This window comes from Lynx rufus, unplaced genomic scaffold (assembly GCF_022079265.1).
Source record: "Lynx rufus isolate CCGP_SWC_20201006 ecotype Redwood Valley unplaced genomic scaffold, mLynRuf1.p SCAF_2, whole genome shotgun sequence".
NCBI lineage: Eukaryota > Metazoa > Chordata > Mammalia > Carnivora > Felidae > Lynx > Lynx rufus.
Window position 1 is genome coordinate 82,806,436 of NW_025814834.1, and position 25,694 is coordinate 82,832,129.

The following is a 25,694-nucleotide window of genomic DNA, read 5'->3' on the forward strand; positions in this document are numbered from 1 at the left end:
TGTTTATTTGAGCATATACTGTGTAGATCATTAGGTAAAAAAAAAATCATCACTGTTTTATTCTTCTTGGATGTTGATAAAGAAGATATAATAAGAGGAAGGTTATAAATGAGAGCAAATTCACATTTGGAAGAGAAGGAAACCAACAAAGTCCTTTATGATATTTACAATAGCTTAATAAATTTTTTGGCCAAGTACTGTAAGGTAAAAACTTCCTCCACCATATATTGCAAGTTCATAATTTAAAAAAATGGCTGACCGTAAATAAAGGCAATCTATTTAACTGTCTATTGATCAATCAGTGAAAAACGACCATATATTTATATAACAGTTTAGCAGAAATTTCAAGGAAAGAATTCTCAATTTTGCCTGATCCTAAAAATGTGTCTTATAAAAACCAACAAAAACCCAAAAATTAACATAGTATTTAAATTTTTATATACATAATTATAACATTAGATGTATCAAAATTAATTTTGATACATCTAATGTTTGGTCAGAACGAACAGTGTTGCTGTACCAGTTGTTAACATACTAAATAGTAAAAGGTTTCCATACTTGTTAGAAAATGGCCACTACTCTCTATTCCTCTCCCCATGTACTCTTCTCTAGGGACATCGCTTCCACCAAGCAGACTTATCCATATTCTAACCCCTTAGGAGATAAGACCTGGCAGAGCTGGGGGCCTATAAGACCCTTAGATCCACCCAAATTAGTGCCTACGCCATACCAGTTGTTATGTTTCAAATCTCTCCTCTGTTAATGAAACAGGGATAGTTGCAGAAGCTTTGTATTTGGAGTCAGACAGACTACTGCCTGGGTAAGTCACTGGTCTTTTCTGAAATTTTAACTTCCTCTTCTGAAATAGTTATTACTAACTACTTAGTAGAGCTTATTGTGGATTGTGTGAAATAACATAAAGTGCCTATTAGCAATGGTAGGCATACCACTTACTCTCCTCTCACCTTACTAGAAACATGGTACAGTTGACACCTGAACAAAGGGGATTAGGGATGCCAAACCTACATGCAGTCAAAAATCCACATATAATGCTTGACTTCCCAATACCCTACTGTTGACCAGAAGTCTTACTAATACCATAAACTAATACCTTACAAATAGCCAATTAACATATTTTTAAATATATGATATACTGTATCCTATAATAAAGTAAGCTACAGAAAAGAAAATGTTATTAAGATAATCATCAAGAAGAGAAAATGCATTTACAGTACTGTGTTTATCAGAAAAATACCCTGTGCGTAAGTGGACCCACACAGTTCAAACCTGGGTTATGCCAAGGTCAACTGTAAATACTACATGGAAAAACAAGCAAAACTGCAGTTCTTTCCTCACAAATGGGTCATGTTTCAAACATTCATTTTTGAAATCGGTAGTCTGGTAATTAAGAATGCACTTTCCTCACAATGATCATTACATAAAAGTAGTAATGTATCTCAACAATTTTATAAATTCTAATTTCATCTACAATATGCTGTTTTCATACATGGATAAAACTTATTGGGTATTCATATATGCTAGGTGCTATTTTAAGAATTTTACATTTAAGTGGTTTAATCCTCAGAGCAACCTTATGAAATTGTATGCTCTTATCACACCCACATAACAAATAAGGAAACCAAGACAGAGAGGTAAAGTATCATGCTCTAGGTTATAGTAGCTAGTAAGTGGCAGAGCCAGCATTCAACCTACGCAACCAGGCCCAAGGGCGTTTGTTCCTAATCACTATACTGTATTGTCTTTGGAGTTGTCTGATTCATAAAACATATAAACACTTAAAAAATCAAACCATTGAGAGAAAAATCACATGGTAGTTCCTCAACTTGTGATAGAAATCAAACAGCAAAAGATGAAAAAATATACCAAATTTATCTTGCATCCTGGTGGCTTGAAGAAAAGCAGCCTTAGATTAGATTTGTGGAGATACAGACTGTCTACCCTCAAAGGTTTAAATACTACTATCATGGGTTCTTCATCACAGCTAATGCTCCTGAATTACCTTTCCTTTCCTTATTTATGTATCTATCATCAGTTTCTACAAAACATTACCTAAGGAATGGGAAATGCAGCAGAAAGTCTGGAGTCCCTTACATGAGCTTGGTTTCTCCTTTTTCTTTCAGAGGAAGTGTCTTTTTAAAGACAGTTTGCAAACAGGCCCAAGGCCAACTTGTATTGACCTGGGCTCCCAAGTCTGAATTATCAACAGTGACCAGGCTCTTGTCTGGCACCTTTCCCACAGATCAAGAGAATGGGTGTATTTGTTCCATGGAGATTAAGTTCAGCTACTGCCTGACTCCCCATCTTCTTCAGACTACACCTAGTACTTCTGTTTATCCTTGAGACTTCTGTGAGTTCTTCCTGTGACCATTTCTTACTTTGAAAGATTGCTCTTTAAATTCAGTTGTTGGTGTGCAAAAATAGTTTCCATCTAATGTTCTTAGTACTTTCAGATTATTTGTAATATTTTTATTTGAGCTTTTTGTTACATTTTACTTTTAGTATCAAGGTGACTGTCAAATATTTTATTTACTTGGTATATTAAATGCTCCAAAAACTACTTTTCAATATCCTAGAATCTTATTACTTTGCTATTTTAAATTCTTTAGCATTTTAGGCATCCCTAAATATTTATATTTAAGCATTTTAAGGGTATTAAGATTTGTTTTAGTTTAAACTGTAGATCTCACAGAATTTTTTGTTAGAATTATATTCAATTTTTTTTTGGTTAAAAAGCATTTTTCCTTACTTCCATTTTTAAACTTTACTATATATATTGACTTCAGTATTTAAAATTATGTGTAGAGTCTCAATGTAAGGGTGACTGTGTGAGATCCTTTAACTCACAAAACTTTGTTAAGTTTTACTCGTATTTGAACGCTAGTAAATAACTTTATCCACTTGGAGTCACAAAAAAATTAAAAGGAATCTATCATACTATATATTTTCAGTCTCAAATTCAAATAGATCATCTTTATAACTATCCATTTACTCTAAACAACGTATCATTAACAGTATAAAATAAATAATACCAGCCTAAATGGGAAGGATTCTTATCCTTGGGTTTATTAGGTAGTTGTCTTAGTGGGGTTTCTAAGGAAGCAGTCTCTGAGAATAAAACTGAGTATACATTTTTTTTTTTTTTCATTTGGGAGGTTCAGAAGAACTGGCAGGGAAATGGGGAAGGTGATAAGAGAAGGGCAAGCAGCTAATATAGGGTACACTATTAGGCTAGCTATCACAGAAGCCAACTGAAACTTCATCTTCTGGGGGAAACTGGCAAATGGTATAAGATACAGGTCTCAGAATTGTCTAAGCCAGGGCCAAGGAAGCTGAAACCTGTTAGTCACTGTTTACAGTCTAATCCCAGTGGTTTCTAGCAGGTCAGAGGCAGTCCTATGGCTTAGATGGAGGTGCTGGCCTTTGGAAGGCTGATGTGCACAAAATGGTAAGGGGCTACAAGGGTGTATGAAAACAGTACCACATTAACTATTACAACAACAAATCTATTAGACACCCCCCCCAAACACCACAGTGATCATTCTGACAAAGTAAATTTAGCCCTGAATGTTGGTAAAATTTTGGTAAACCATTTTACCTGTAAGTATAAGGTATGCTAATAATATTTAAGTATTACTGAGAGTGTATAACTTCTCATAAAATGCTAACAAAGCAAGAGCATGGGACTATACACTAGGAAACATGTATAAGCTCAAGGAATAATATCAGCCTGTGATTTAACTTTTTCAGGAAATAATCTCTTCCTTCCCAGCTGCTTAAAGCTTGGATGCCATCATGAACGACACAGTAACTATATGGACTAGGAAGTTCATGACCAAACAACTACTTCAGCAGAAACAAGTGGTCAGTGATGTTCTTCACCCTAGAAAGGCAGCCATACCTAAGACAACATTTTGGGGAAAACTAGCCAAAATTTAAGACCACACCAGAGGTCATCTTTGTATTTGGATTCAGAACCCATTTTGGTGGTGGCAAGACAACTGGCTCTGGCATGATTTATGATTTCTTAGATTATGCAAAGAAAAATGAACCCAAACATAGACTTGCAAGACATGGCCTGTGTGAGAAGACAAATATGTCAAGAAAACAGCAAAAGGAACGCAAGAACAGAATGAAGAAGGTCAAGGGGATTGAAAGCCAATATTGGTGCCAGCAACAAGTGAGCTGGAAATTGGACAACATGAGTAAAGACTGTACGGTGACTTTAACTGTGGTGATTGTGCAGTTTTTTTCATGAGAGAATAAATAAACTACATTTTTTTTAAAAGAAATCCTCCTTATAGATCCCTATAATGTTCCAAACCAGAGCAAGGACAAACACCCATCAGAACAAAAGATATGAATCATCATCTAAGTAAAATGTGTATATTCCTATTGCAACTTGAAGGCACATGTTACAAAAAAAAATGAACTATGGATTAAACTCAACCCAAGTACAATTTTTTTGTACTCAATTTTGAATTATTTCTCATCTTTAAAGCCTTTCTTGGTTCCTCTCAGTATTTGTCTGACTTGAATCTTACAATCTGTTCTTAGAGTGTGCATGCATGGCATTTATGTTTCTCAAGGTCAGGTGATAGGTGCCAACTAGAAGGGTTCAGGTCTAGGTCCCAGCTTCACCATAATTCCAGAGCTCCTCTGGTCAATGGGATGCCAAGCTGATGGATTCTTATTTCTGGATCTTGACTCTGCAAGCTGGATTAATGCTTGCAGCCACTAGATAGCTACAACAGACTAGATGGCTAAGTGTTGAGTCCTGTGGGCCATATAAGGGCATCTTTGGTCACATACTTCCCACGAAGGTGGGTTTATTCAAGAGTAATGATCTTTTAAAAGCTAAACATAGTGAAAAAGCTAAGTGTATGTAAACTATATATCTGTCCCCAAGACTAATATTTATAGCTGTAAAATGGATTTGTAGTTGCGATAATTTTTTTGCAGAGAATAGAGAAAAAAAAGGTGGAAAACAAGTGTGTGTGTGTGTGTGTGTGTGTGTGTGTGTGTGTGTGTGTGTGTGTGAAAGTGAAAAAATAACATTCCCCCCCTAAACTGTGCAGGCTATAAACCATACATACTATTTGGGACAATTATGCATGCATTTATTTCCTCTGAATTATATTTTCACTAGATAGTTGCCAAGCATTGGCCTATTTCTACTGCAGAGAGTAGTGCCTGGAATTTGTCAGGGCACCTCTGCAATTTGTGGGTTGTGTGGTTGTCAGACTTACCTTCAGTGTGTACACACAATGAAAGTGCTTGGGGTGGGCGGGGGAGAGAGCTAACAGGAAATAAGAAGAGGAAGAGAGTCACCTAAGGAGAATATTTTCTGTCTCAGAAAGAGTAAGTCTGGTAAAGAAATATAGTGCATAAAGTAGTAAACATTTAGGAAGCACAGAGCCGGACACAGGGCTCGAACTCACAAACTGTGAGATCATGACCTAAGCCAAAGTCGACACTTAACCGACTAAGCCACCCAGGTACCTCTCAAATTTTTATATGTCTAAATAGATCAATTTGCAATATAAAATTCTATACTATTAATAACTCTTGAGTAAAACAATTATTTTATGTACAGCATACCTAATTTCTTATCCTATCAAATTGTAATAACAATAATAGATATTTACAGCTGGAAGGAACCTTAGCAATCCCCCAGACTTTGCCTTCATTTTCAAGAAGAGGAAACAGAGCTAAAAGGTTGACTTGCCTAAGGTCATAGTGATAAAAGGGCTAGGATCCAAGTCTCATCATTTCTTCTTAGATTTCTTTTACAAAAATAATTTTGAATAATTATTAACAGGTTTTTTTTTCAATTTGTAGAGCTTTTTACTTGAGTTCCACAACACATTTTCACATAAATAATATTTGTGGGAAGTATTATTAGCATTGCACCACCTCCCAATATGAACATATTTCAAATCTGTGTATCTCTACTTTTAATTCATTTTCTTAAGAAAATAGTCAAGAAAAGATTTGGTATTATGGGTATATACTAAGAACTATAACTTAGACTATTCTTATCAATTTCATTAATATGAAATATATCTGAAATATTCTAATTTTTAAAATTTACAATTCATCAGTCTCAAAGATAGAGCTATTTTCTGAAAGTCATACCTTCTAAAATCAAGCAAATTGTGGAAAAGAGGGGAAATGAACACAAATCTTTTAAAAAATTACCCAGCATTCTAATCCAGTTCTTTCCCTTCTCCTGTTTTTGTTTTTCACTTCTCCCCAAAACTACGTGTAAATAATATGAGAAAAGCATTTCTATGGCTCTCCATCAATCTATACAAAGTTTTAAGCAACAATGTCACACTACTTCATTAACAAGTCCTCTGGGTACAGAAGTTTTTGTGTGGACATGGAATAGGTTGAAGAAAATTATAGTCTTCAAAAATTTGGCTCAGAATAAAGACTGACAGGGAGAAGATCACAAACTAGTCTAGATCCACGTGACAAAAAGACCCATTTTCTTTCTTTTTTTTTTCAATATATGAAATTTATTGTCAAATTGGTTTCCATACAACACCCAGTGCTCATCCCAAAAGGTGCCTCCTCAATACCCATCCCCCACCCTCCCCTCCCTCCCACCCCCCATCAACCCTCAGTTTGTTCTCAGTTTTGAAGAGTTTCTTATGCTTTGGCTTTCTCCCACTCTAACCTCTTTTTTTTTTTTTTTTCTTCCTCTCCCCCATGGGTTTCTGTTAAGTTTCTCAGGATCCACATAAGAGTGAAAACATATGGTATCTGTCTTTCTCTGTATGGCTTATTTCACTTAGCATCACACTCTCCAGTTCCATCCCCGTGGCTACAAAGGGCCATATTTCATTTTTTCTCATTGCCACGTAGTACTCCATTGTGTATATAAACCACAATTTCTTTATCCATTCATCACTTGATGGACATTTAGACTCTTCCATAATTTGGCTATTGTTGAGAGTGCTGCTATAAACATTGGGGTACAAGTGCCCCTATGCATCAGTACTCCTGTATCCCTTGGATAAATTCCTAGCAGTGCTACTGCTGGGTCATAGGGTAGGAAAAAGACCCATTTTCAATAAATAATATAGTGAATATGCTTGCATTCTTAAAAACAGACAACTGCTTATGTTCAGAATAAAATAGCTTTTGGGGGGAGTGGGGAAACCACAATAAATTAATCCAATATCTAGCACAGCTTTTGTAACAAAATGTGTGTTGTTCCTGCTTTGGAGGCTGGGAGAATGTCCTCCTTTTGCCATGGATGGTGTCTACTGGCATAGAGGCAACATGGAGGCTCAAGGAATAAGCCTCCCTCTCCAGAGGAATACAGCATTAGCACAGCACAAAGACAGCATTTGTTATGCCTTCACAAATCAGATGCTCTGAGTCCACAATACCTAGACTCATATTCCTAGTGACGGGGAAAAGCTGTAACAATTTGACCACAGGGATTACAGGTTTCAAAAGGACAAAATAAAATTTCTTTTCTCAACTTGTGAAAATCTGACCTGGATCCAATTAACATTTAACTAAGTTTCTGGTTTATGTCACATACTTTCCCAAATAAAAGGTGATTTAATCACCACCAAAATCTTAGGGTATAGGTATTATCATCCTCATTTAGTAGATGAGAGAACTGAGAGAGTAAGAGAGGTCAAAGCTCTGGCTGTTGATTGGAAAACTGCAGAGCTAGAACCTGAACCTGTCTAGTGCTTTACTCCATCTTTCCGCACTGCTCTGTTTTATCTCTGATAATGGCTTACAGTTGTGTTGAAAGGAAGACTTATCATATTGTAAGATGATTATTTATTTATCTGTCTCTGTTTATTACAAAGTGATCGAGGTAACTTATAAATACCAGTGCCACGTATTAAAGTGGGTATATGTGAGGAAATTGAGACAAAGAAAAATTATGATTTGGATATAGTTTAAGAAAGAGTTGTAGGAAATGAATGTTTTACATATCATCATGATGGCACAACAACGTAACACATAAGACTTTTTTCAAAATATCATCACCAAAATAGAAACTGCATGGGAGGCTCAGCAATGTTATAAGGTGTAAATTCCCTCTGGAATTCTCTTTTCTAGGGGTTTCTTTCATTTCCAGTGATATAGCTGTCAACAATAATCTAAAATCAGATAAGGCCTCTTTTCCAGGTGACTAGGATAATGTGATCTCTGGTAATGATGCCCTAGGAATCTAGTTCTATTTATTAGCTCCTTTTGAATACAGAAATGTATACCCAATTCTAAAACAATTCTAAATTACCAAAATAAAGAATCGGCTGGGGGTGAGGGTTTCAGTAATTTCCTATTTAATGGAGTAATGCCAAAATTCTAAGGGCAATGACCAAGAACATCTACATGGATGTTTCTACTTTCTAACATTCATTTCCTAACAGATTTTAATTCAAATCAGATCAAATGCACTCAATAAACTACATTAATATAATACCTAATTTTGATCATACTATATATTATGGAAATTGGAAGATATATTACATATTATATGTGAAAAAGTCAAACTTTCCAAAATAACACCTGTAAAATGCAATTTGAACATATCCTTTCAACTAAATATTAATTAGAAATCAAACCACAATTCCCACCTGGGAAAAAGGAGAGTGTATTCATTTAACATAGCACAAAAATAGGGTACAATATAAGGTTTACAAGCTTGGCTTTTAGTCTACAAATGCTTTTGGATCTTATGACATAACAAATTATTCATTACTGTGAAGAATGCTGACACACACCTCAACTTGGCTAAAAGGTAAAGTTGTCAAGTGTGTCTGTCAATATTTAGATTCACATGCTTATGAAAGGACTGATATAGTGGGGAAAAGTGAAAAGAAAGTTTAACCTCACTCCAGCTCAGTCCTATTCGCACGGTATTCTGATGAGACCATACTTTGGTTTTCTGAGTAGGCTTGGTGCTCTGTGGTTTACTAAGAACCTCTCCAGGTCCTCTGCTTCCAAGCCTTCCACTGTAGGATCTTGTGAGGAGACAAAATTACACATGATACACGTTTTAAATTCTCTTCTCTGCTCACCTGCTTATCTACCTTCCATTCTTTCCTCCCTCTTTCTTGCTTCAAGGATAGAGATTAGAAATGATATTGCTTACTTCTCCAAATAGACTATGGGAATAAAAGGATACTACTAGGTTAATACTGAAATTTAAATAGTATGACTGAAGTCTATCTCTGAGGAAATAACAAATGCTTACCTATCTAAAGCATTTCCTGTTTTGTTAATAAAACCTAGCTCTTGAAGCTGTAAATGATTTATTAATTCTTTTTGTTTAATTTTTTTTTTTTTTTTTTTTTTGAGAGAGAGCACAAGCGAGGGAGGGGCAGAGAAAGAGGGAGAAACAGAATCGCAAACAGGATCCAGGCTTTTAGCTGTCAGCACAGAGCTCAACGTGGGGCTCGAACTCGCCATGAGATCATGACCTGAGCCGAAGTCAGATGCTTAAAGACTGACTGAGCCACCCAGGTGCCCCTATTAACTCTAATGTAGGTATCTCTGCATATATAATTGGATTTGTTTGTTATTTAGACTTCCATATTGTTAGCATTATAACATCATAGTTCCTCCATTAAACTAACATTAAAGAAGATAACTAGGTCTTCTCTCTTAAATCAATACAATAACATTTTGAAACCCTACTGTGCTCAAGACAGGTTTTAGATGCATTTGAACATTTGAAGGAGAACAAGCAGTTGGGGATATAAAATCACACACGAATCACCGTAACAACAGAAGTACAAATAAAATGCCATGCAAGCTAAGAGGCGAGAGAAAGAGAAGGCAACAGTTCCTTTGTAATTCTTAAAGAACTGATATGAAGAAGAATAAATTATGGTAGACTGAGATTCGAAATCCAATACGAAGAAGCTTAGACAAAAGAGTATCTCTAATCATAACTTCCAACAAAAAACCTACAAATTCTTTCTGCTTATTCTTCTCAAAGATCTTGTATAAGACATTGTATGTTTTGAAATGATTCCACTCAACATTTTCCTGTCATATTTCACATGACCCCTGAAAATGCCATCACCTCTAGGAGGATCTAACTGCTCCAATTATCTTTTAGATCTTAACACGAAGGTAAATTCTGTTCAAAAGCTTGCATTAACCCTCATAAATTGGAGCTACGTATCTACTGTGACTAAGACTGCTTGTACTTCCCTTCTCAAAGCAGTTATTTCACTGTCATGTTACTAACTGCCTGTATGATTCTCTCCAGTTACCATGAATTTTTTAAGGGCAAGCTTGATGGCCCTCATATTCACAATACCTAGTGCTGGGCTTAAAACTAGAAGTTGTTAAAAAAAAAATAGCTCTTGAATGGGTGCTGAATATGAAGTGTGCAGCTAGCAGCCAATCAGTAGGGTGACCAATGAGAAAGGCCTGAACTGAGGCAAAGGCAGGGAGGATGAAGAGGACAGACAGGACAGTAATATAGGAGTTGGAATCAATAAAACTTGGTGACTTACTAGAGGTAAGAGGAAGAAAAAAAAGGAAAATGACAGAGTGAGTACTGAAGGATTGTTACCAATTTTTAACAAAATGGGTAGACAGGACAATCATGGTCCCTATAAACTCTTTGACCCTTCTCTTACTGCTGTCTCCCACAAGCCAGGCATGATGGCTACCTCATCGTTTCCCCAAAATGCCAGACACACACACCATGTGCAGCTGCTGTTTCCTCATCCTGGAGGAATCTTCCCCCAAATATCCACATAACTTGCTCCCTCACCTTTTCAGGTCTTTGCTCAAATGATACCTTTTAATGATGACTTCCTAAGCATCCCACTCAGAACTGTAACCTTTAGCCACATCTTGGTCCTCCTTAGTTTTCTTTCCTGCTTTATTTTGCCCCACAGAATTTATATCAGATACACAATGCATTTATTTGCTTTGTCTCATCCACTACAAATACGGTCCCTGAGGTGTAAAGATTTGTTCATTTGTTTACTTCACTACTGTACCCTCAGGGCTTAGAACATAGTAGGCATTCAATAAATGTCTAAATAATTAACGATTGAACAAACGAATGAACAGTATTGCCAACATGGGTAACAGAGTGGGGAAAAAAGTATGTAGAAGACGACTGTGTTCACTTTTGGATAATGCTCAATTAGAAGAGATCTCTGAGACTTACAGTTGGTGCTCAGGGAAAAGCTTTCAGCTGGTACAAGAAGCATATGATACTCAGAAACAATGTGCAGAGGAGAAAGAAAATTTTAAAAATCTATAGACATTGGGAAACACCAATGTTTAAGGATTGGGCAAAGGAGGAAGGGTAAGCAAAAAAGTCTGGGAAACAAAAAATAACCAAAGGGTAGGAAGAACACCAGAAAAGGAGAAAGGAGAGAATTTTAAGAAGTTCAGTAGAAGTATCAGGTGGATTAGAAACTAAAATAAAGGAAGAGAAGGACTCATAGTATCTCATAATTAGGTCATCGCTGCTTTTAGCCGATGCAGGTTTACAGGAGCACAAAATAACAATCAAGAATAACCAGCACTTATTGAGCACTCGTGTGCTATGCAAGATAGTTGGGGCTTCAAATACACCGTCTCTAATCCTCCCAACTAGGTAGCTATTCTATCTACCTAAATTTTATAGGAGAAACTGAAGAAAGATGAAGTGGTTCATGGCTGTATAGATGAAAAAAAGTGGAGGAGCTAAGGTTTGAATCATAATACATAATAGAAATACACTTGATAAGTGTTTTGCTCATTTGACACTCTCGATTTAAATTCCACATAAATTAATTTTCCAGGTATAAAAAGACTTGCCACCTTCAGCACCAATACTCACATATTTTAAAGATCTTTAAAAGAATTAAAAAAACCCAAACAATCTTATACTTGATAATTTAAGAATGCTATTAGGAATATCAATTGCTTATATTTATGCCTTTGGGAACTCTTGAAGTGTTTAAATTTTTTGCTTTTATGATGAAAGGCACCACAATGATTTGTTGTTGTTGTTGTTTTTTGAAATTCTGTGTCTTCACTTTATAATTTTTCTGCCTATGGGCCAGAACCATGCTAAGCGCTATACATATCTCAGGTAATCGTCACCATAACCTTATGATTTAAGTTATATTAGAAGAAAAAAGAGGCATAGAGAGGTTAAATAACGTATCCAATGTCACACAGCCAGTCCCAGTAGAGGTTCTAGGTCTCTGAGCGTCCAACTCCAAAGCTCTCAATCTTAATTCTGACTCAGCTGTTTTCCAGGCTGATACACCAATGAGGTCCTTAGTCATTTTGCAGATAGACCAGATTTCCAGATAAGTATTCCCCTAAATGAACTCTGAGATATAAGACTTCCAAAAATTTTGATGTTAATTGAAAAAAATGTTAACCTTTTGATGTATGAACAAACTAAAAATTTAAGAAAAAAAAGAAAAGCTTGTAGCATATTAAACATTTTACCTGCCTGTTAATGTTTACTAACACAACAAAGCATCAGGATTTGAGTGCTCTGTCCTAATAGTTTAATAATTGCATTAATTTCCTATTTGCTGCCAAAACAAATTACCACAAACTTATGATTTAAAACAATGCTTTTTACTACCTTGCTGTTCTATAGTCAATGACCTTGTATAGGTCTCACTGGGTGAAGGCTGAACACAGCTGTATTCCTTTCTGTGGGTTCTTAGGGAGAATCAGCTACCATGCCTTTTCCAGCTTCTAGAGGCGGCCCATATTTCTTGGATTGTGGTTCCTTTCCTCCATTTTCAAAGCCCACAAGAGCAGGAAGAGTCCTTCTCACATGAAATCCTTCTTACCGCCTCTCTTGCCCTCCTCTTCCACGTTTAAGAACTCTTGTGTTTATAGGGGGCCCACCTGGATAATCCAGGATAATCGCCCTCTTTCAAGGTTAGCTGATTAGCAACTTTAACTCCATCTGCAACCTTAATTCCCCTTTGCCTCCTAAGGTAACATATCATAGGTTCTGGAGATTAGAATATGAACATCTCTATGGAGATAGTATTCTGCCTACTACAGTAAGTAAGAAAATCCTCAACTATACCCTAAAATATGTTCCTATTACTGAAGAACAGGATGGAGAACATGGTTTTGTTTTGTTTTGTTTTGTTTTGTTTTGTTTTACCAATAGAAGGAGAAGGGAAAAAATACTAGGCTGAGTGGGAAATACTAATTTGGATTATACTATCTTGCAGGAACATTTCGACTGAACTTATCTTGCAGATCTTAAAAATAATCTTCAGATATCTTCAGTCTAGGCAATAAGACATAGTAGAATACTGCGATGGTCCCGAAAGACACTTACATTCTGTAAGAGTAACTTTTTTGTTAGTCTTCATCTATTCCTTCATCCTTTGCCTTTGAAATTTACAAAGACTTTCATCCTTCCTGGGAATGTCCTTTGGCCTCTAAATTTACATATACAACCCAAACTCTAGCTATATAAATGAAACACATCGAAATATTAGTAATTCACCTTATGTGTTGAGTGAGGCCTACACTTTTCAGAGGTTTTACTATACTTAAGAAGAGCTGATTATGCCAACTAATTTTTCTAGCAGTAGAATGAAGGAAACATGAAGGGAACATTTTAAAGCCATGAATGGAAAAACTTAAGTAACATCTGCTTATCAAAGCTCACCTTCCTTGCTTTCCCCAACATTTGTTCCAATTTCCCAGAGGGTAACTTAATATTAACCCCTACTTCCATTGCAATAAGTCGAACAAGGCTTGCTAACTATAAATATTTAAAATAGTGATTCACAAATTGCAAAATAAGGGGGTGGTGTCTCTGATACTAAGTAATAATTATAAACTAGCCTGTATTACAATGCATAGGAATGAATTTAAAACACAAGTATTATCAATATAAAGAAAACATTGAAACTCTGAGAAAACAGAACATAAATGGAATGGTATACCTTGTCATCAGAATGAATACTGGATGGATGTCTCAATATTAGTACATATTTACTGGAGTCGTTCCAAAAGCAGGGTGCCCCTGACACGCAGCACCATCACCATTTGAATTTTTTCGATATGCGAATTCTAAAGTTCCAACTCAGACTTAGTGCATCAGAAACTCAGCACACTATGTTTTAACAACCTTTCCACATGATTCTGACATTTATACAAAAATTGAGATTGCTGTTTTAATGTAATCTCAACAAAAGTAACAACAGAAATTTTTCCTCAACAGGGAAACAGAACAAGACAAGCTGATTCTAAAGGTCGTATGGAAAAATACACATTAAAATTTTGGCACGAGAGAAGGGACAAATTGGCACAGAAATCAATGGAAAAGAATAAAGAGTCCAGAAATATTCTCCCTACATACAGGAATTTAGTACCTAACAAGAGTGGCATTTTATATCACAGGGGAATGATACAGAGACAACTGGTTAGCACTCATGAAAACAAACCAGCCAAATAAATAAATATATAAATGGAATAGTAAGTTCCTGGAAGAAATAAGAGATGAATTTTTATAAACTGAGAAGAAGCAAATGCCCTTCTAAGCAAGACATAAAGACAGGAAGAAGACTGGAAAATCTGACTCCTTAAAAAAAAAATTAACAAAGAAAAAAATACTATAAGCTATGCCAAATAACAAATAATCAGCTAGAGGAAAGAATATTTGTGATATATAAAACAGACCAAAAGTCTAATTACCCTAACTCACAAAGAGCCATTACAAATCAAAACTCAATTAAAAAAATGAGTGAAGGATATGAAAAGAAGCACTCAGGTGTGGTGTGTGTGGTAAATGAAGGAAGAATATTTACAAATAGATGCAAAGGTATTAGGAAAGAAGAAAATTAAAATAAAGAGATATTTTTCATCTTTGAAATTGGCAAAATATACTTGATAATACGATGTGGCAAGAGTAAGGAGAAACCACATTCTCTTTTTACCATAAACAGAAGTATAAACTGATGAAATGTCATTGCAGAGGCAATTTTGCAACATCCATCAAAATTTAAAAACACACTTTACATTTCATAGGTAGGAATTTATCTGACACACAGTCAAAAAGATACCCATGCAATAATGTTCATCCCATCTTTGTTAGAAGTAACAAAACAGTAGATCAACCCAAATATTTGCTACTAAAAAAAATGTTCAAATAATGAACTATGCGTCTGTGGAATACCAAACAACCACAACAACAAACTGAGATAGCTCCATGTATCAATATCTAAGGTACTGTTTATTCCAATGACTTATTCCATAATGGGAAGCCTGTATTTCCCACTCTCCTTCACCCATTTCCTTTTCCCCCCACCCTCTCCCTTCTGGCAACCATCAGTTTGTTCTCTGTATTTATAGCTGATTCTGCTTTTTGTTTGTTTATCTGTTTTGTTTTTTAGATTACACATATAAATGAAATCATATGGTATTTGTCTTTTAAAAAGCATAGCTCAATTATTTGGAATGGTAAAGGCCTTCAAAAATAACTTGTGCACAAAAGCAATGCAAAACTGGCAAAACTGGCAAAATCGTCTTTTTCAAAACTCTGGAAATTAACTTTAATTATCTTATTTTTCTCTTAATCTCACTTCCTTTGCAGGTTCTGGAGTAGCCTTGAAAACCAAGAGCCTCACAACTCTGGTAGCTGTATAAACTGCCAACCTATTAGCACATAAGGATTAGGACAGGTTTAGAATTCCCTGAAATGTCCACTTGCAGAAAACTGTCACTATTTTGCCTTATCTGGCACCTCATTAAATGATTCCATTTTCAGGGCATTTTATTTCATGACTCAGAGCTACTTCTGTGCAAACAATCTTCTCCCCAAGCATTGTGCTGTTGAAGGAAATCAGTGGCAACTGTTTAACCCTTGGGGCTAACAAGAGGCTGAACAACAAACAAAAATTAAAAGGACAATTGAAGAGTGGCACCTGGGTGGCTCAGTCTGTTAAGCGTCCAACTCTTGGTTTTGGCTCAGGTAATGATCTCCTGGTTCATGGGTTTGAGCCCCTCCCTCCCCACCACGTTGCATAGTGAAACAAGAGCAGGGGTAAAGTAACTACATACGTAAATATAAAACACAGTAGAGATATTATGTTTCATTGTAACTCTTGCCTTCTCCTACATGATTTAAAAGACAGCTACACAATTTTAAAACTGTGTTGATGGGTTTACCATGTATAAAAATGTAATTTATATGACAATAATAGCACAAAGTAAAGGGAAGTAAACAGAACTATACTGGAGCAAAGTTTTTCTGATGAAATTAAGTTGGTATTAATCTAAACTAGATTGTTAACAATCACCAGGGCAACCATTAACAAAACAATTCTAAAACATAGTAAAAAAAAAAAAAACAAGGAAATGAAGATAGTATATTAAAAAATGTGTCAAATACAGAAGGCAACAATGAAGGAATGGGAAAAATGGGGGAAGACATTAGAAACACGGCAAACAGGAAAATGGCAGATGTAATTCTTACTTTATCAGTAATTACATTATATGTAAATGTAATACACACTCCAATCAAAAGTCAGAGATTGGTGGAATGGATAAAAAAAAATGTTCCAACTGTATACTGTCTATAAGATACACACCTTAGCTTCAAAGACAGAACTTGATTAAAAATGAAAGTATGAAAAAATATGTCATATAACTAGTAATCAAAAGAAAGCTGGAATGTTTAAATTAACATCAGAGAAAAGAAACTGTAAGGAAAAAACTTTTCCTAGAGGCAAAGAACAATTTATAATACTTTTATAAATAAAAGGATCAACTCATCAGAAAGAAATAACTATTGTAAACATATATGCATGTAACAAAAAAGCCCCAATATCCTTGAAGCAAAAAGTCACAGAACTGAAGGGAAAAATAGACAATTAAACAATAATAGTTGGGGGCTTCACTAATCCATTTTCAATAATGGACAGGATAACTAGGCAGGTCACCAGGGAAACAGTACTAAAAATCTACTAGACCCAACAGTAGAATATCATTCTTCTCAAGTGCACATTGAAATTCCTGGATTTGTGGAAATTCAATGACACGGTCCTAAACAATCAATGAGTCAAACAAAATAATACAAGAGAACTTAGAAAAGATTTTAAATAAATAAAAATGGAGACAAAATATACCCAAATTAATGGATTCAATTAAAGTAGTGCTTAGAGGGAATCTTATCGCTGTAAATGCCCATATTAAAAAAAAGAAGAAAATCTCAGGTCAAATCAGGAACACGAGGGATATCACTACCAACTACACAGAAATGAAAAGAATTATAAGGGCATACTATAAATAATTGTATTTCAAGAAATTAGAAAACCTAGATAAAATGCACATTTATTAAAGTGTTTTTGTTGTTGTGTTTAAATGTTTGTGTATCATAAGTTCTGCAAAGTGTCAAATCAACATACAGTTAACTCTTGCTTTCAAAAAAGGTGAGCTGTAGTATTTTTAAAATTGATATTTTTATCAAGGTAACATATGGAGGCAGTTTATGAAATAAAATTATATTAAAAGTTTTATAGTGAAAAATTGCATTCTTCTGCCACATCCCTCTCTATGTCTCCAGAAGCAACTGTCCTTTTATCTCTAGGCTTAACATACATATTATTACATGTATGTTTTTTAATTGAAGTATAATTAACGTATAGTGTCATATTGGTTTCAGGTGTACAATGATTCCATAAATCTATACATTACTCAGTGCTCACCATGATAAGTGATCTCTTAAATTCCTTTATCTATCTCACCTATTCCCTCACCTACCTCCCCTCTAGCAACCACCAGTTTGTTCTCTGTATTTAAGAGTCTCTGCTTTTTGTCTCTTTTTTCCCTTTGTTTTGTTTCTTAAATTCTACTTATCAGTGTAATTACATGGTATTTGTCTTTCTCTAACTTATTCCACTTAGCAGTATAACCTCTATGTCCATCCATGTCACTATAATGGCAAGATCTCATTCTTTTTTATGGCTGAGTAATATTCCATTACATATACTTAATATATATCACATTTTCTTTATCCATTCATCTATTGATGGACACTCGGGTTACTTCCATATCTTGGGTATCGTAAATAATGCTGCAATAAACACAGGGATGAATATATCTTTTCAAATTCGTGTTTTCATTTTCTTTGGGAAATGAATTCCCAATAGTGGAATTACTGGGTCATATGGTATTTTATTTTTAAGTTTTTGAGAAACCTCCATACTGTTTCCACACTGGCTGCACCAATTTACATTTCCACCAACAGTGCACACGTGTTCTTTTTTCTCCATATCCTAATACTTGTTATGTCTTGTCTTTTTGATTCTAGCCATTGTGACAGGTGTGAGGTGATATCTCATTGTAGTTTTGATTTGCATTTCTTTGTATAGTGATGTTGAGTATCTTTTCATGTGTCTGTTGGCCATGAGTAGGTCTTTGGAAAAATGTCTATTCAGGTCCTCTGCCTTTTTAAAAATCACATATATCATTTGCAAGTACATTCTTCCATCCAGTAGGTTGCTATTTTGTTTTGTTGATGGTTTCCTCTGCTAGGCAAAAAGCTTTTCATTTTTGTGTAGTCCAAATAGCTTACTTTTGCTTTTGTTTCCCTTGCCTTAGGAGACACATTTAGAAAAATGTTGAGATAGGTGATGTCAAAGAAATTACTGCCTATGTTTTCTTCTAGGAGTTTTATGGTTTTAGGTCTCTCACATAGGACTTTAATCCTTTTTGAGCTTATTTTTGTGTAGGCATGGTATAAGAAAGTGGTTTAATTTCATTCTTTTGCATATGGCTGTCCAGTTTTCCCAGCATTATTTGTTGAAGAGGCTGGTTCTTCCCTATTGTATACTCTTGCCTCCTTTGTCATAGATTAGTTGACCATATAAGTGTGAGTCTAGATGATATCCTTATACTTTTATTGCTTCATTTATCAATTTTAAACACTATTGGTTGACTCCCAATCATAAATGAAGACTTCATTCTTGTGTATCCTTATCCCACATTTCTACCCATCTCTGATATCAAAATAATGTTATAGTATTGGGTTACACAAACAGCTAATGTACATATAAATAGCTAATGTAAATACTGTAAGCAAAGAAGTGAACTAGGACCATGTCTGTTATCTCCTGGAGTTAATAACTGCCTCATTTTTTTCACCCATCTAGTTTCTAAGTACTTAGTACAATTATTACAACACCATTGCTACATGCAAATCAATATTTTTTTCTATATGCTCAAACATACCACTTTCCTTTCTTTCCTGGAGAACTCCTTTGTTTGTTTGTTTGTTTGTTTAGAGAAGCTTGGGGGGGGGCAGAGGGAGAGAGTGAGAGAGAGTGAGAGAGTGAGAGAGACAGAGAACCTTAAGCAGACTCCACGCGCAGCATGGAGCTGGATGTGCGACTCCATCTTACAACCATGAGATCATGACCTGAGCCGAAAACAAGAGTTGGAAGATTAATCAACTGAGCCACCCAGGTGCGCCAGGTTTTTCTTTTAGAGAATACAACGTGGAGCTGATTGCCCTCCTGATATGTTGAATAGCAGCCATGCTGACATTTTTCTTTATGCCTTTCCAGAGCAAGACCCCTTCATTTTAGTCTCTTTCTCTTTCTTATTTAATCACCTAGAGAAATCACATCTTCCAATAATTTCATAGGCATCAGTCCATGGAAAGTATTTTTTAGGGAAGGGGGAGCTGCTCTTTCAACCATCACACTTGATTTGACTGAGTACAAAATTAGGTAATGAAATTGCTTCCCTACAATTTTGAAGAAATTGTTCCACAGTGTAGTTGTGGAGAAGTCCAGTGCCATTTAACTCTTTTGGGTGTGAACGATCCCTATTCCTTGCTCTTAGGAAGCTCTCACAACCTTTTCTTTATATGCTTGGTATACTGAACTTTTGTGATGTTTTCCTTTGGTGTGGGTCTTTTTCATTTATTGTGCTGGATATTCAGTGGGCTCTTTCAAAGTAGAGACTCGTATCCTTCATTTCTGAGAAATTTAAACATATTAGTTTTCTAAAAATTTTTTGTTCATTCTACTTTTTCTGTTCTTCATTAATAATGAATAATATGATGGGCCTCCTGGGTTAAGACTTGAATCTCATGTTTTTTTTGCCTTCTGGGTTTCTTTTCATCTCTTTGCTTCTTGCTGTATTTTCAAGGAGCTCTTCCTAACTTTCTCTTCCAGTCTATTTAAGTTTATAATTAAATTTTATTTGTTATTATATTTTTAACTTCAATGTTCTGCTTTGTCTAATTTTAAAAATTTAAATAGTACTTTATTCTTGTTTAATGGATACAACAGTTTCTCTGATTCTTTGAAAATATAGTTTGTCTCTAACTTACATATGTTTCTTTTTCTTTTTGTATTTTAATCTTCTAGCTACCTTCACTGTCAGTTTCTTCTGGATCACATTTTACTGTTTGATTAGGCTTATCATGTTTTTCTTGTTGGAGGACTTCCTCAATTATTGGACAACTGTTGGAGTGAACTATTGAACATTCACTCATATTAAGAATGAAGCACCAAAAGGAAGTGTGTGGGTATGACCTGTCCATTGGTGGGCTTCACTGAGAGTTAATCAGGTTAATAAGATATGGTGTCCTTTTTGTATGGGAATCTCCAAAAGTAAACATCTGAAAATCTTTTGTTCTGGGAATATTAAAGTGCTATTTGACAGTAAAGTGCTATTTACTTACTTTTTTTTGTTTTTTTTTACTATGCAGGTTTAAACTGTATTTCGAGTAGTCTTTCTAAAACCTACAGCAATCTCAAAGATATTTCATAAATATATTCACCCAACCTGAAGTATAAAAATTATTTTATAATTAATTCTGAATACAATCTTAAGTAATTTGTCAATTTAAGATGCTTTAGCTAAAATAAAGTTCAAATGATTTATGACATCGCAGATTTTCAGGATATGTTAGACATATTTTATGCATCCTTCTTACCTCTAAATTCATTAGAAAAAAGGATGACACAGCATTTTAAAATTCAAGTTTTAGATAACTCTGACTCAGATATAGAACTAGAAAGGATTTTGAGCTATCATTCCAAATAAACCATCTTATGTTGTAGAATAGGGAATAGCATTGGCATCATTCTTTCGGGATATTAACTAAACTGGAGAATCATGACTAGCTAACTATTTTTATATGAGATGCCGATATGTAAATAAACTTTTTAAAAAGTAGCCATATATTTATTTAAAAATTTTTCTAATGTTTATTTTTTTAAGAGAGAGACAGACAGAAGGCAAACAGGGGAGGTGCAGAGAGAGAGGGAGACAAAGAATCCAAAGCAGGCTCCAGGTCCTGAGCTGTCAGCACACAGCCCAACATGGGGCTCGAACTCATGGACCACGAGATCATGACCTGAGCCAAAGTCGGCTTAACTGACTGAGCCACCCCAATAAAGTAGCCATATATTTAATGCAACATTCTCTTACTTGCTTTTGTCTGGACACAACCTACACACCTATAGAATTTGGTCAATACTAAAATTTATTAGTGGTGTTCAGTGCTTTTGATTCAGTTATGTAAGAGAGTAAAATCTTTTTCTAAACTTTAAAGCAAAAATTTATTCTTATTGTAAATGGAGAAATGAAAGGCCTTTCAAATGATATTTAAATCACAAATCCAGTATGATGTGGTAAAAGAGCACTGAAATGGGAATAAAGGAATCTGAGTTCTAATTTGGTACTAATATTTTGAACATGGGGAAATCAGTTAACCTCTCTGAGCCTCAGCGTCCTCAAGTATAAAAGTGTTAGATTAGATAATCTCTCTTAGGACTTCTCTGTCACTGAAAGTTTCATTTTCAACAGAACTATTTGCACAGCAACGATATTATTTACTAATTGATAACTTCAGTGACAGACTTAGTTTTGCAATTCTGATGTTTAAGTTCTGTGTAATTATTCATTTCGCCATTACCACAGAAGAGGAGCTTGACCTTAAAGGCTGGGAAGAGAACAGGGTATGTTGGGGCCCAGCAAGCCAGGGAAGAGGTGAAAAATTCCACACATGTCCAGTGAACATTTCAAGAGACCATGGGAGCAGAGGGGTCATAAGAATCTCCTGGAGAAACAATGCATCCTATGGGGAAGGGCACAAGAATGACTGTGTCTGCACTTCAGGTTTTCTGGGGAGAGTGGACATAAATAGGACACTACTATGGATATTTTCTCTGCACACACCAAGGCCTAGACATCACACTACTTTTTCTAATATTCTCACATAAGAAACTTAACAATTATCACATCTACATATTGACTTTAAAAAAGTTTACAGAAAATATTTTGGAACAGTATGCTTAGGAAATCAACCATTTACCCTGTACCAACACATCCCCCAAGCACAGTCTCTAATTTTATAAATTATAGATAATCTATGTGGAGTATAGCTAGTCTCAAATATGCTGAAAATCATAATTCAAAAATGAAAAAAATTCTTTTAAAATTACTTTTCAAAAACTCTATTAATGAAGTTACAAAGTATTAATCTGGCATGTAAAAAGAAACAACACAACAGTAGAAGAAACTGCATTCTCAGAGATTTAGATCCCAAGAGAAGCTAGAGGTGCATTTGAACTGCTGCCTCCACCTGAAACCTAAATAAGTTGTTTAATAATCCTTCCAAGGTAAACATTTTTTGAAATTTCAAACTCAATGCGTTAGCAATTTTTCCTAAAAGGGTTTACCTTGTGGAGTTCAGCAGACAAAAAATTTGAGGATTTGAATTAGGTACTCTCTCTTCCTTGCCCTTCATATCCATTCAAGTGTCAGGATATACACATAATATATCAGGATATATATTTCTATATCCCAAGCATTCAGATTCCTCTTTGCATTCCTACTGCCTCAACTAGTTCAAACTCACAGTATTTCTTGATTACGTTGGTGTAACAGCTTCCTAACCACCCACTTCATATTGTGTACCATAGTGATCACTCTAAATACAAATTTCTCCATTATTTTTCCTTAGGCAACTCTTCTAGATAAGCCCTGCCATGTACTATATGTTACATTCTTAAAAAGTTATGTGGACATGCCATTTTATGACAGATTTGTTCCTAATGAATTGAACAAAATTACTTGATAAATGTACTTTTTTCTATATTCTGATTGTATTTTAAGCCTGGATTCTCTGGCTAGACTGCCTGGATTTGAACAGGACTATGGACAAATGTCTTTACTTTCAAGTGCTTCATTTTTTGTATCTGTAAATTTAGTATAATAGTTGGAATGTCTCACAGGATTTTCGTAAGCATAAAATGTGTAAAAAAAAATACAAATCTTAGAACTCACATGACACTGTGTATGAGGCCTTAGTGCAGGACCTCTTCTAACACAGTAGGAAATCAGCAAATGTTAGTAGTGTTATTGGCACCATACTTATTACCGTTGTTTTTGCCCTCATTGTTGTTACCTGAGATTTAAGTTTCTTTTCTAATCAGTCTTCTACTAAATAATTTACAACTCACAATCTGACATTTTTATCCATCCATCACACTGTACAGGGCAGAGTGTTAGAAAGGACCTTGAAGGATAGGTAAGATTTTGACAGCCAAATATGAAAAGGAGGATGCCTAAGAAGGGGGGAAAATAACCACAAAAGAAACAAAAGAGGGGCAAGGCAGGAAATATGTAGAGAGCAGTAGAAAGGCCCTAATTGGATGGAGCCCAGGGTAAACAGAGAAATAACAGTTGGTACAGATGGATTTAAACCTAGTTGGAGAATGGGTTTAGCAACCAGAAAAGTTAGTAGTGAATAACACTACGAAAAAGTTTAAGGAAGTCTAGACCTAGTTTGTATCTGATGTATGTGTATGAAGTATGAATGCAAAATCAGGAGAAATGTATTTTGGCTACAATCAGATGGACTTAGGGATCTTGGGCAAAAGATTCAAAGAAAATTAAGAAGAAATTCAAGTGTCTGATAACTATATATAAATAGACTCAATTAAGAAGGACAATTCTTGAATTCAGTAAACTGGACAGAGGATTCTTATATTAAGGATTTTGTAAGTAAGATTTTCTGCTTAAAGAGAGCTACTGTCTGATTTAGTTACTGCTTTGGAAACTGGATAAAACCTCACATTTTAGTCAAGTAACACTGTTGACCCAATGCATGCTTTACTGCCTTCTTTTTAGTAAGGGAGAAATTAAAAGAGAGAGAGCTACATGACCAAAGATTTTCTGGAAGAAGACCCCAAATCTTTAGTGATGGTCACAACAAATGTACCCAGAAAGAGATCCCTGTCTTATCACATTTCGCCTAATTCGTTCATATGTAAACTTTGGTAGTATCAAATTTCTTAACATTTCTCTTCTTCTAGCCAAAATTTCAGCTTCTCCTTTTTCTATTTCTTACTTGTCTAGAACCATTCCTCCCCATCAACCCCAAATTATAAATTCTATCAAATGTATTTTTTAAAAATGTTTATTTATTTTTGAGAGAGAGAGAGAGAGAGAGAGAGAGAGAGAGAGAGAGAGAGACAGAGCATGAGGAGGGAGGGGCAGAAAGACAGGGAGACACAGAATCGGAAGCAGGCTCCAGGCTCTGATCTGTCAGCACATAGCCCGATGCAGGGCTTGAACTCGTGAACTGTGAGATCGTGACCTGAGCCGAAGTCAGGTGCTTAACCGACTGAGGCCCCGGGGAGCCTCTCTATCAAATGTACTGAAACACAGAATAGACTCCTATCTCAGTTTCCTTATTTGTAAAACAAGATAATCCCAAGTAGAATATATCTAAGATTATGATTCTATAGTTCTCTGAAAAAGTTGAATGTTGCAGTTAAACAAATTCTTTTCACTTAACTTGCTGAGAAAATGGCTACCTGAAAGTGTGTCTCTTATGCCTCCATTTCCCAATGCTAGCAGCCTCCACCTCCCCCTCAATGGTCACTAGGTTGGTGATCACCCAGCTCAGAAAAGGTACATGCGGCAAGACCACAGTATATACTGAAATCCTGGAAGGATCAGACACCCACCTTTGCTCCCTTCTGAGGTCAAGAGGGACTAGGAGTTGTGGTTGACAGGCCAGAGGGTAGCACTAAAACTCCCAGGATACTAAGAATCTTGGTCTTTGTTGAAAGTAAGTACATGCTCATGTGTGTAGTCTTAGAAGTTCTGGCTGATGTTTGTGGAAGACTTTCTAAGAAGACATAAAGATGGTCAGAGCTGCTCTCTATTCCTAAAGAGAAATTTAACCCAAATAATCCTGTTACCTGAAAAAAATGGTGAATAAGCTTGTAAACTGGCATATTTAAAGCTCACAGATCAGAGAATGCTGGGACTCTCACCACTCAGAGGCTGCACAGAGACATTGTTAGGCAAAGGGAAATAATAACGTGCCCAAGGGGCCTCAATAAGCACAGAGAGAAAGAACAAATCAAACCCTGAGACTTGGGCAGCACCTAGTGGAATGGAATTGCTGGAGGAGAGAAAAAAAACATTAACAGTAATAATAAAGAAGAATGATCAGCTTTAAAACATACTCTAAAATTTAGAAATCTAATTTTTAAATTTAAAAATAAAATAATTGAAAAAAAAAGTGTGCCACTGTTGAATCCAGAATTACTGGCTTGTAAGACCTTGTGGAAGAAATCATGTCTGGTATTTTCACTGTTAGCATCTTTGCCATAGACATTTTTACTGCGTAACTAATTGGCCGTAAG

The 25,694-nt window shown here is 35.4% G+C and overlaps 1 long non-coding RNA gene and 1 pseudogene across 1 annotated transcript in view; one reads left to right on the plus strand and one right to left on the minus strand.

Moving 5' to 3' along the window:
* Window positions 1-25,694, minus strand: part of LOC124515254 (uncharacterized) — a 210,918-nt gene that overhangs the window by 53,907 nt on the left and 131,317 nt on the right. The window lies entirely within an intron of this gene.
* LOC124515252 (40S ribosomal protein S24-like) lies at window positions 3,812-4,202 on the plus strand (annotated as a pseudogene).